We start from the raw sequence: 11,020 nt of genomic DNA, 5'->3' as shown, positions 1-11,020 counted from the left end.
ATTTTATAAATTTCATAATCCCCATCTCGAATTAATCGTTACGGTTTCTTATTTCTCGGTATACCGAATGACGGCAATAACACATAGTTTGCGCATGAAAATCATAAAGACGACAGGTGCTACAGTTTTTGGTGGGGTTTCTGTTGCTAAGTATTTAGTTTTCTATGTTGTGTCTAGTGTATTATTATTTGTCTCATTGTCTTTTCTTTTTTAGGACATGGCGTTGTCAGTTTATTTTCAATCTTCGAGTTTGAATATCCCTGTTGTATCTTTCGCCTCCCTTTTATCGAAAAGGATGATAAATGCAAGTTAACCAATTTCATTTAACGATATATTGGTGTAAATTTAGATGTAACATACCGGTAATCTGAAAGTATATTATATCGTAATATATTCATAAAGCAAACATATATAAACCAGCATCCATGTGTCTGTACCATATTTACATCATAAAATTCAGTGATTATCGATACTTGTTGTGTGTCACATTTTTGTGTGTCACAGTGTATTATTTCTTGCATATCTCAGGCCGTTCAGTTTCTCTTTTGAATTCTGTGACATGATCCGATTTCGGTTGAACTACTTTACAGTATGTGTTTGTTTCTGATTAAAGGTCGTACAGATTCTTCGTTATTTGGTCTCTGGTGAAAAGTTTTGGGTTGGGGTTGGGTTTTTTTTTGGAGGGGGAGGGAAGGTTGCAATTATATTACATTTTCACCTCCTAATTATCATTTAACCTTTAAATGCAACTAAATAATAAACCATTTAAACAAACTAACCAAAACGAATATACAAACACAAGTATTCATAACATTTATTTCTCAACAAGTTCAAATAACAAAAACAAAAACGAAAAAAAAAGGACGCATAAATGTAGATCTCCCACAAATAGGTTTTTAATTCTGCAAAAGTGAATAGAATTTAGAGTTGAATATTCTCTCCAGCTAAAGCGATATCTTTTAACATTAGAATGATTATATTTACAAAAAGGTTTAAACCTCCGTTATATTCTAAAGAGACATCATGATATTGACTGATGTGTATGAATAATTATGCGTTTGGGTTTCTTCCAGGCATATTTGCTGTCCTGGTTACAACAGACCATTTGGATAACCTATCCCTTGGACAAAAAGGAACAATACTGACCTATATATCTTCCGTAATATATCTAAACTGTATTGCCAATCCATTGATTTATGCTTGTAAAATTAAGAAAGTCAGTCGCTTTTTGAGAAAACTGTTCAAGGTGCGAGAACATGTCACGTATGTTACAGAGTACGATTTAAAACCAGAAAGCGGTGAACAACTTATAGAGAAAGAGGTACATAGCATTACAAATAGATGAATTATTTTTTTTGTTGGCAAGTATTCCCGGGGAAAAAGTTTTATCAGTACAAACTTAAATGCCTCTCATTTGATTGAGGTTTTTCTCGTGTGAACAACATCAGATACAAGCTTTAACAGTGTTAAGATGAAAAATTTCAACAAAAGAGAATAATAAAAAGCGTTTGCACAAAATGAGATCAATGAAAAGGGTATTAAATAGTACACAGACTGCAGTGCTAAACACAAAAGCTTGATGTGTTGTTTCATTTGGATGTATGCATATACAGCCTCATCGATTTTAAATACAGAATTTGCGTGAACTTCAGAGTTGTTCGGATTTAATTTGCATGACTAGTAATTATAGAATTGTTAACTATAAACACATATATCGACTATCGAAAGATATTATTTATGGCCTAGTTGGTCGATTGGTCTAGGGCGCTAGACGAATTGTGCAGGTGGTGTTGCAACAATGCCTTCTTTTTTCAGTAAATCTACTGGTGTGCGAAGTTGTGTTCTTATTTTCTTTAATTAGTTGCATGTGCGATTCTAGAAATATTCTTGCTTAAGTTACATAAATCTTTTACTGCGCACTGATATTTACTTGTTTCTTTAAAGTTATTAGTGCGTACTGCTTTATTTTTGTTTCCTAAATCGATTGTTGTGCGCTGCTGTGTACTTGTTTTCCTTAATATATTGGTATGTGTGTGTTGGTTTGTTCTTGTTTCCTTAAATCTATTGGTGCGCGGCTGTGCGCTGCTTTGTTCTAAGGTTATAAATCTATGCGTGCGTTGTTTGTACTTGTTTTCCTTAATATAATGGTGTGTCTGTTGTTTTTTTTTTTTTTTTTCTTGTTTGCTTAAATCTCTTGGTGTGCGCTGATTTTCTTTTTTATCCTGATTTAGAGTAATTTCTCGCAATTTGATTGGCTGATACTGTCCTAATAAATTTCAGTACAATTTTTTATTACGTCAATAGGAAATATCTCCCTTATTTATCAAGTCAATTGGGATTATCTCCCTTATACCATTGACCTAATAAAAAAAAATTAAAAAAATAAAGTTGCTATATAGTCGTAATATTTTTAATTTTTCAGAGTTTTAGATTAAATATCTAAAATATATTTGGTTGATATTGTCCTTATATTGAATGTGAATATTATAATCTGTTACAGTAATAAAACAAAATCAGGATAAATTCGTTACACAGTGTTCAATTGTCCCACCCAATATGAATTTTATTGACCCGATTAATTCTCGTATTAGGACAATTGCACACTGTGTAACTAATAGTATTTGAACCCTATTGGTGTGAGCTACTTTGTGTGAAACAAACATAAAAAAAATCAATTTGTCTAAAATTAAAGTATAATATTCTTATTTTTAATGAAACTACGAAATGTCCGTCTTTTGCTCGTTTCTCATAATTGGCCGTTCATACTGAAACCGTACAAGTTTACCTCTTTTATAATAACTATTATTGCATAAAGAATGTTCTAATTTCTACATATGTTGTCATTAATTCTTACAATTGTTATGTTGTTTTGTTAGAGAAAAACACAGACCAATCAAACATGCATTTGAAAATCCGTCGCCACCATTTCTTTGAGCTACAGTGTCCAAATAACACTTATATAACCAATACAATACATTTGCAGTACAAAACAAACGTTTAATCTTTAGAGTGTATTAAATGGTACTCTCTGTAATTCTACAATAAGAAGTTTTAATTTCGTAAATACTTTCAAATGCATCAAATTTTGCATTCCAATCACGACCGTGTTGTTATCAACTGTGAGGGAACTACTACACGATGGTACTCTTTGGACCAATATGAGTTATTCTCATCATCTGGTTCACGTTGTCCATCGTTCGTAACTTAGTCACACATCTTCTACTCTGAAACTTCTAGGGCAATCGGATCTGACCACCATTATGCTTCTTCATTATAAAAATATATGAAAGGAATTATGTCGACCGACGGTGTTAAAAAATCTACTCCCAATTGTATTTTATATGGAGAACTAGGTAGATATCCTACTGACATATTTATAAAGAGCAGAATGATAGGTATGTGGGCTCATATGTAATAAACAAGACAAAATATCTGCTATGTTGTACAAATTGTTGTTTAATATGCATAAGAACGATTTTTTTCCATTTTAAGTGGATAACATATATTGAAAATATCTTGAATGATTGTGGTTTTTCTGAATATTGGATTGCACAAAATGTACCAAAATGTATAAATTTATCAAGCCTTGTTAAACAGAGATTATGTGATCAATTTAAGCAGTACTGGGGTACAACTATTTTTAACTCACCAAAACGTCTTAACTATAGAATTTTTAAATATAATCATGGTTTAGAATATCATTTACTTAATTTACCAGATGATTTGAAAAAAGCCTTATGTAATTTTAGATGTCTAAATCATCGAATCCCTATTGAAAGGGGTCGCTTTTGGGGTATAGAACGTGACGACAGAATTTGTGACATATGTAACAAAAACCAACTAGGGGATGAATATCATTATTTATTTAATTGTACTTTTTTCAATAATGAAAGGAAATCTTTATTACCTTGTAATCTTATTACCAACCATAATACTGACAAATTTTATGAGTTATTTAATTCTGACTCTTACAATGTTGTTCTTAAAATTGTACTAGCTGTTGTTAATTAAACTAATATTGTTTCAACCATTAATACATGTATGTCCATTTGAAGTTTACTGTCTTCCTTTAAATGCATTACTTTTTTCAAATGTATATATGTTAATGAATGTTTATAATGTCCACTGCATTACTTTGATACTTTGTTATTTTGTTATATTATGAATACTTATGTAGTATTTGTTATTGTTAACATACCCCTGTTGGGGTCTTTGAGAAATAAAAACTTGAAACTTGAAACTTGGTGTCGCCATGGTTGAATCATGGTTAAAAGTAGAGATAAATCAGTAGGAAATTAAATGCAAATAATGGTTAATATATAGTCATATTTTCAAATATGTTATGGATAAAGAAAAACAACCATGGGGAAGATTATAAATGATTACACTAAGTAAATGGATGAAACATGGTAACCAGTTATTCAGTCGATAATAAGAATACACGTACAACGCACTCATTATTTTGTTTTCATTGATTTTAAATAATAACAGATACCTAACTGAAGATCAATTTCTTTTATTCATATAGTATACATTTTGATTAAGTGTATAGAATAAAAAGTACACTGTATATATTTTAAATACAAAGAAAATAAACGTAAAATAAAATGTGTATTGATTGTTCTAAGTATTTGTGATTTTTGAATCTTAAAAAGTTATTAAGGACTAATTAAGGTTGCACATCGTTTGTACTGTAAATTGTCCATAGGAACAAAAGTAGGTGTTCCATTCTGAACACCAGCATGTGTTAGATCCATCAGGGGAAACAAATCCCACGCCAATTTCATGCTCTGTTCCTCCGTATGTGCAGTTGCCTGAAAAAACACGAGAACATCATGAGAATAAGATAGGATGTAATTGACAAGAACAAAATAGTTAAAAGCTACTGAAAAAAAAAGTTGAAGATCTGATACAATATATAAACAAGGGAATATAGTATGATGGTCAATGATAAAACTGTCATAAAGGTCAAAAAGTTGCTGCTTTTTCATTTTGATGTTGTTTTATTCTGCATTTAAATGATCACGTCAATTTAAATTACCATTCTATGTATGTTCTCGTTCATCAAAGAAAGAGAGACGAAAGATTCGGAAGAAACATTAAAAATCAGGATGAAGAATTTTCTGATTGGCACTCACACCACATGTTCCTATATCTATCAGAAGTCGAAAGTAAACTGAAAAGTAAAAAAAAATATAGCTTTTAAATCGGAGAAAAGGACAACAAGAAAAACACAAGTCTTGTCGTACAAAACCCAACAAAGAAAACCAAAGACTGAGCAACACACAGTGTAGTGATTGAGAAAAACACAGTGTTGTGATTGAGAAAAACACAGTGTTGTGACTTTTAAATTGTTTATATGTTATCTTGGATATTTACAATCTGTGGTAGCCCCTGCCTCGAGGGGAGAGATCTGTTTGCGCCAAAAGTGCGTCCTTTTGCGCCACAACTTTTTTTCTCCAATGCTATGTTTGCGCCACCTGTTTTGAAATTACATCGTGTCATTTGCGCCGAAAATAAAACATACGATTGCGCCAATAAGAAGAAAAATGACTACCCTCCTCCTTAATTTGGCAAATGTTTCCTTGTCTTAAACATACTTTCTTCTTACTCCTGCTGCATGGGTGCTTCCCAATTTAATGTATGTAGTAGCTTTCAACTTCACTTTATTGTCCAAAAAGACAAACATTGAAGAATGAAATGCATAAATAGTTATCAAAGGTACCAGGATTATAATTTAGTACGCCAGACGCGCGTTTCGTCTACATAAGACTCATCAGTGACGCTCATATCAAAATATTTATAAAGCCAAACAAGTTCAAAGTTGAAGAGCATTGAGGATCCAAAATTCCAAAAAATTGTGCCAAATACGGCTAAGGTAATCTATGCCTGGGATAAAAAAATCCTTAGTTTTTCGTAAAATTCAATGTTTTGTAAACAGGAAATTTATAAAAATGACCACATTATTGATATTCATGTCAACACCGAAATGTTGACTACTGGGCTGGTGATACCCTCGGGGACGAAACGTCCACCAGCAGTGGCATCGACCCAGTGATGTAAATAGTTATCAAAGGTACCAGGATTATAATTTAGTACGCCAGATGCGCGTTTCGTCTACATAAGACTCATCAGTGACGCTCATATCAAAATATTTATAAAGCCGTTCATAATAATACATGTGGAATGCTTCCAGGGGTGGATTTAGGCGGGGCATGGGGGAGGGGAGCTGTGCGCCCCCCCACCTAAAATTTGCAAAGCATGGGTTGTTTTCAACTTATTTAAGTATCAGAAGAGACCATTCCACCTTTTTAACATTCAAAGTATACAAAACAGTCAGTTTAACAGAATCACTGTCTAATGCATTTCATGTCATTTCTCTTCAGATGCTCATCTTCATGGTGAAATATCTTCGAACATATGATACTTTTTAAGCAAAAAATAAGTAAAAAAAGTAATCATTAATATTTATGATAGATATGTGTACAGGTAAATTGGCGCAAATGAGTTTCAAATATTGGTGCAATTGATACATTTGGAAAGCAAAATTTGGCGCAAATGATACCCCTGAAAATCAATAATTGGCGCAAAAGGACTGCTGCCGCCTCGAGTGTGGTGGACGCATGTCAGCTATACAAATGATAAGATGTGTCATGATTGCCAATGAGGCCTATTGTATAAAGAAAGTGTTAATCTCACAGCACGTTGGGCAACACGACGGGTTCCAAATGTGGATCAGAATCTGCATGCTCACCCTTCCGATGAACCTGAGATCACCCCCAGTTTTTGGTGGGATTCGTGTTGCTCAGTCGTTATTTTTCAATGTTGTGTCTTATGTACTATTATTTGTCTCTCTGTATTTTCATTTTATAGCCATGGCGTTGTCAGTTTATTTTCGATCTTACAGTTGGACTGTCCCTCTGGCATCTTTCGCCCCTCTTTTGAAAAAATATTATAGGTTAAAAGTCGCCTACTCTGACGTAATTTTTTACTTAGACCAACATTTGCAGAAACGATTTTTTGGTATAAGAGAAATATATTTAGACCATTTTGAGCCAAAATACAAAGTAGTACTTGCTACTTGTCTATGATTATGCATTAAAAATCAACGATTAATGCGCTCCATAGTATACAAATTTAATATTACAGAAAACCAGTTGTACTTGTCTTCCAATAGTATTTACCTTCACAATAAGACTTGCAGGTTCCATATTCGCCAGATATTGGCTCGTCGCAGCTCGGCACCGGACATTCCCATTCTTTGCATACGGTTTCACCTTGATACGACATACAGATTCGGTCTTTTCCGTCATTCCACTGAATAGCATCAAAACTAGGGTAAACGAAGCAATGGTTTCCAATCAGGTATCCTAATAAAAATGGTTTGATTTAGTTCTTTGAATTCATAGTAGAGGAAAAAAGAAAAGATAAACTATACACCTAAAAGATCTTCGATTTAAGCAATGCTAGCTTTCGGGTTTCTCTTCCATACATGTGTGAAATTGTTTATGTAATTTATACGTGTTTTTTGTTTCTCGTTTTTTATATAGATTAGACCGTTGGTTTTCCCGTTTGAATCGTTTTACACTAGATATTTTGGGCCCTTTATAGCTTGTTGTTCAGTGTGAGCCAATGATCCATGTTGAAAGTCGTACATTCATTGACCTATAATAATTCACTTTTATAAATTTTTTTTTGGATGGAGAGTTGTCTCATTGGCACTCATACCACATTTCCCTATATCTATGTACATGTAAATATAAATCTATATGTATGGTCAAACTTACATATACTGCTAAAACGACAGGTATAAGTGTATATGTATGGTCAAACTTACATATACTTCTAAAACGACAGGTATAAGTGTATATGTATGGTTAAACTTACATATACTTCTAAAACAACAGGTATAAGTGTATATGTATGGTTAAACTTACATATACTTCTAAAACGACAGGTATAAATCTATATGTATGGTCAAACTTACATATACTTCTAAAACGACAGGTATAAATCTATATGTATGGTCAAACTTGCATAATTTTTATACTTCTAAAATGACAGGTATAAATCTATATGACTGTATGGTCAAACTTACATATACTTCTAAAACGACAGGTATAAATCTATATGTATGGTTAAACTTACATATACTTCTAAAACGACAGGTATAAGTGTATATGTATGGTTAAACTTACATATACTTCTAAAACGACAGGTATAAATCTATATGTATGGTTAAACTTACATATACTTCTAAAACGACAGGTATCACGTGACAGGTATAAGTGTATATTACGATCTGTTTGCTAGTTCAACGGTAAAAATAATACTAATAATATATATATACCTGTAGTAAAGCAGCAAAGAAGCCCAAATAGAAAAATAAAGAATATGTTTGTTACCACCATTATGTCTACCAAATAGGGTTGTGATTATAAAATCTGTAATGATATAATAATAAGTTCTAAATGTAACCTTCCGGCTTCAAATTTCTATAATTTACATAACCTTTGCATGACATTACAAGTTTTCGTTTTAATGACGATTTACTTATACATATACTGAAATAATAGAATACTGGCAAAATAAAAGCTGTGTATATAAATAATGTGAAATCATCATTCATTGAAGTTGAAAAATCATATTATATAAACATAACAAATGCCAGTTAAATATTTACTATAGAAATTGCTATTCGTTTTGCAGCATACAACAAACCTGTATTTGATTCTTCGCACTAGCAGTTAAACGTTTTAAGTGTTGATTAAAAATGACAAATGTAATATCCGTGTGTTCTTTAAAAACATGCATGATAAGCACATGATGTTTGGCATTTCACGTAAGTATTATCTGACCATGGCATGTATTCATAGAGTGGTGTAAACATTGATTTGATATTTAAGTGTCTTAATTGTAACATGAAAGTATCAGGTCTGGTGTAAACATTGCTCCGCCATAAACCAGACAAGGTATTTTGGTACCATTCCAGTGACATATGTAAATCTACTAGTTCTGAGTATGAATGTACTGGTATGAAAGAAAAAAAAATGTTAATTCAGATTCAAAAGTATATAAATTAACGTAGTAGTAGAATTGGTCATTTTTCAATAAAAACTGCATAAAAAAGGAAAATATCAACTTTGATCACATGATTTTGTTTTTGGGAATATCATGCCGTATAACACTTTAATCAGAACTTTCCAAATGTACAATGTATATAGGTAAAAAAAAAATCGAAGAATCCAAGATCTTGTATTGGAGTCAACAAAGTTAAGGAAAGCAATATAGTTATTTGTCTTTCGAAACCATAGCAACATGATTTGCTTTTAGTTGATTTTTTGTTTATGCTTATATTTTTATATGTAATGATTTATCTAACCTTTTCTAAATTTCACTTTCACAATTGTTCATGTATCAGGGTAATTACAGACTTGAATTAAAGAGCAAAGCGACAGGTGATGCTTCCATGCAATAAGATCACGTGTATTCCTTAATTTCTTGTTTGCTTTTGTTTTAATTGTTGCTAAATATGTGAAAGTTTAAGTTTAATTCAACCATTTGGTTCTCACACTTACGAAAGTAAAATTACGATAGTAAAATTCCAATTTCCTCAGGGTTAATTGACTTAAGATAGTTTGTGTAACTCTGTTCATTTCACGTTTTATAATACAGCTCGATCCTTAATAGAAAAACAAATGATATGGGGTAGCCACTAATGGCAATAAATCACTACAGGCACAGACAATACGCTTTTATTGCTGTTCTTCATTTCAAAGTCACAGTAAGGCCTTTAACAAATTCAAACCTCACTGCAAGTTTAAGAGGGCCCTATATATCACCCTTTCGAGCAGAATTCTTTGCAAACTGATTCGGATATACTTTGATAGATATAACACCACCAAATCATCATGATGCATGACTGCTTAAAAAAAGAAACATGGAAAGTAAAATTACGATAGTAAAATTCCAATTTCCTCAGGGTTAATTGACTTAAGATAGTTTGTGTAACTCTGTTTATTTCACGTTTTATAATACAGCTCGATCCTTAATAGAAAAACAAATGATATGGGGTAGCCACTAATGGCAATAAATCACTACAGGCACAGACAATACGCTTTTATTGTTGTTCTTCATTTCAAAGTCACAGTAAGGCCTTCAACAAATTCACACCTCACTGCAAGTTTAAGAGGGCCCTATATATCACCCTTTCGAGCGGAGTTCTTTGCAAACTGATTCGGATATACTTTGATAGATATAACACCACCAAATCATGCATGACTGCTTAAAAAAGAAACATGGAAAATAGTACATAAAGATAAACAATTGAAATACATGTAGAAAATTATGCCCATAACTACCAATATTGGTTTCTTCTTTTAAAAGAGTGACAAGAACGCTACCGAAGGGACATTCAGACTCATATGTCGAAATTAACTGACAATAAGAGAAAAGACCGAACGACACACAAAACAGTATGCAAAACATAACATCGAACATTAAAGACTGAGAAACACAAACCAATCCAAAAAAGTAAAATAAGTATTAGCAAGAGCTTTTAACTTACTTTCACATAGACATAGAACCATATTAAAATAAAAAGATGTTGTTCTATAATTGCGAAATATGGTCCCCTCCCAAAACTACGTTTCATCGCTTTTCCAAATTTATACTCCACCAGACTAAAAGCCCAAAAACTTTCTATCATATTCCTAAGTTTACTCCCATGCATGTCATGCATCCTTGTTCCACATCCCATTCCTTCATTTTCAGTTTCCCTTTATCCTTTCGAACCCTTATGCTATGCAACTTTGATAAATATAAAAAAAAGTATACAATCACTATGAAAAATACGAACCCGTATCGGTTTCCAAAAATATTTTTTTATTTAAATAAATGTTATGGTACTTAGGGATCAAGTTGACAATTATGTGTTGAAAACATATTTAACAGACAGCACTGTTCGTATGATCTGACGATAATCTCGGTGAAACCCAATTAATATATTATATATGATATA

The 11,020-nt window shown here is 32.2% G+C and overlaps 1 long non-coding RNA gene across 1 annotated transcript; it reads right to left on the bottom strand.

Annotated features, from left to right (window-relative positions):
- Positions 1–4,500: 4,500 nt before the first annotated feature.
- On the bottom strand, positions 4,501–8,444 carry LOC143049298 (uncharacterized). Its single transcript, XR_012970168.1, has 3 exons — positions 8,351–8,444; positions 7,185–7,370; positions 4,501–4,814 (listed from the first exon to the last, which is right to left on the bottom strand). It is a non-coding gene; the product is annotated as an uncharacterized LOC143049298 (long non-coding RNA).
- Positions 8,445–11,020: the final 2,576 nt, after the last annotated feature.

Source organism: Mytilus galloprovincialis, chromosome 10 (assembly GCF_965363235.1).
Source record: "Mytilus galloprovincialis chromosome 10, xbMytGall1.hap1.1, whole genome shotgun sequence".
Lineage (NCBI taxonomy): Eukaryota > Metazoa > Mollusca > Bivalvia > Mytilida > Mytilidae > Mytilus > Mytilus galloprovincialis.
This window is presented reverse-complemented; position numbering and strand designations above follow the sequence as displayed.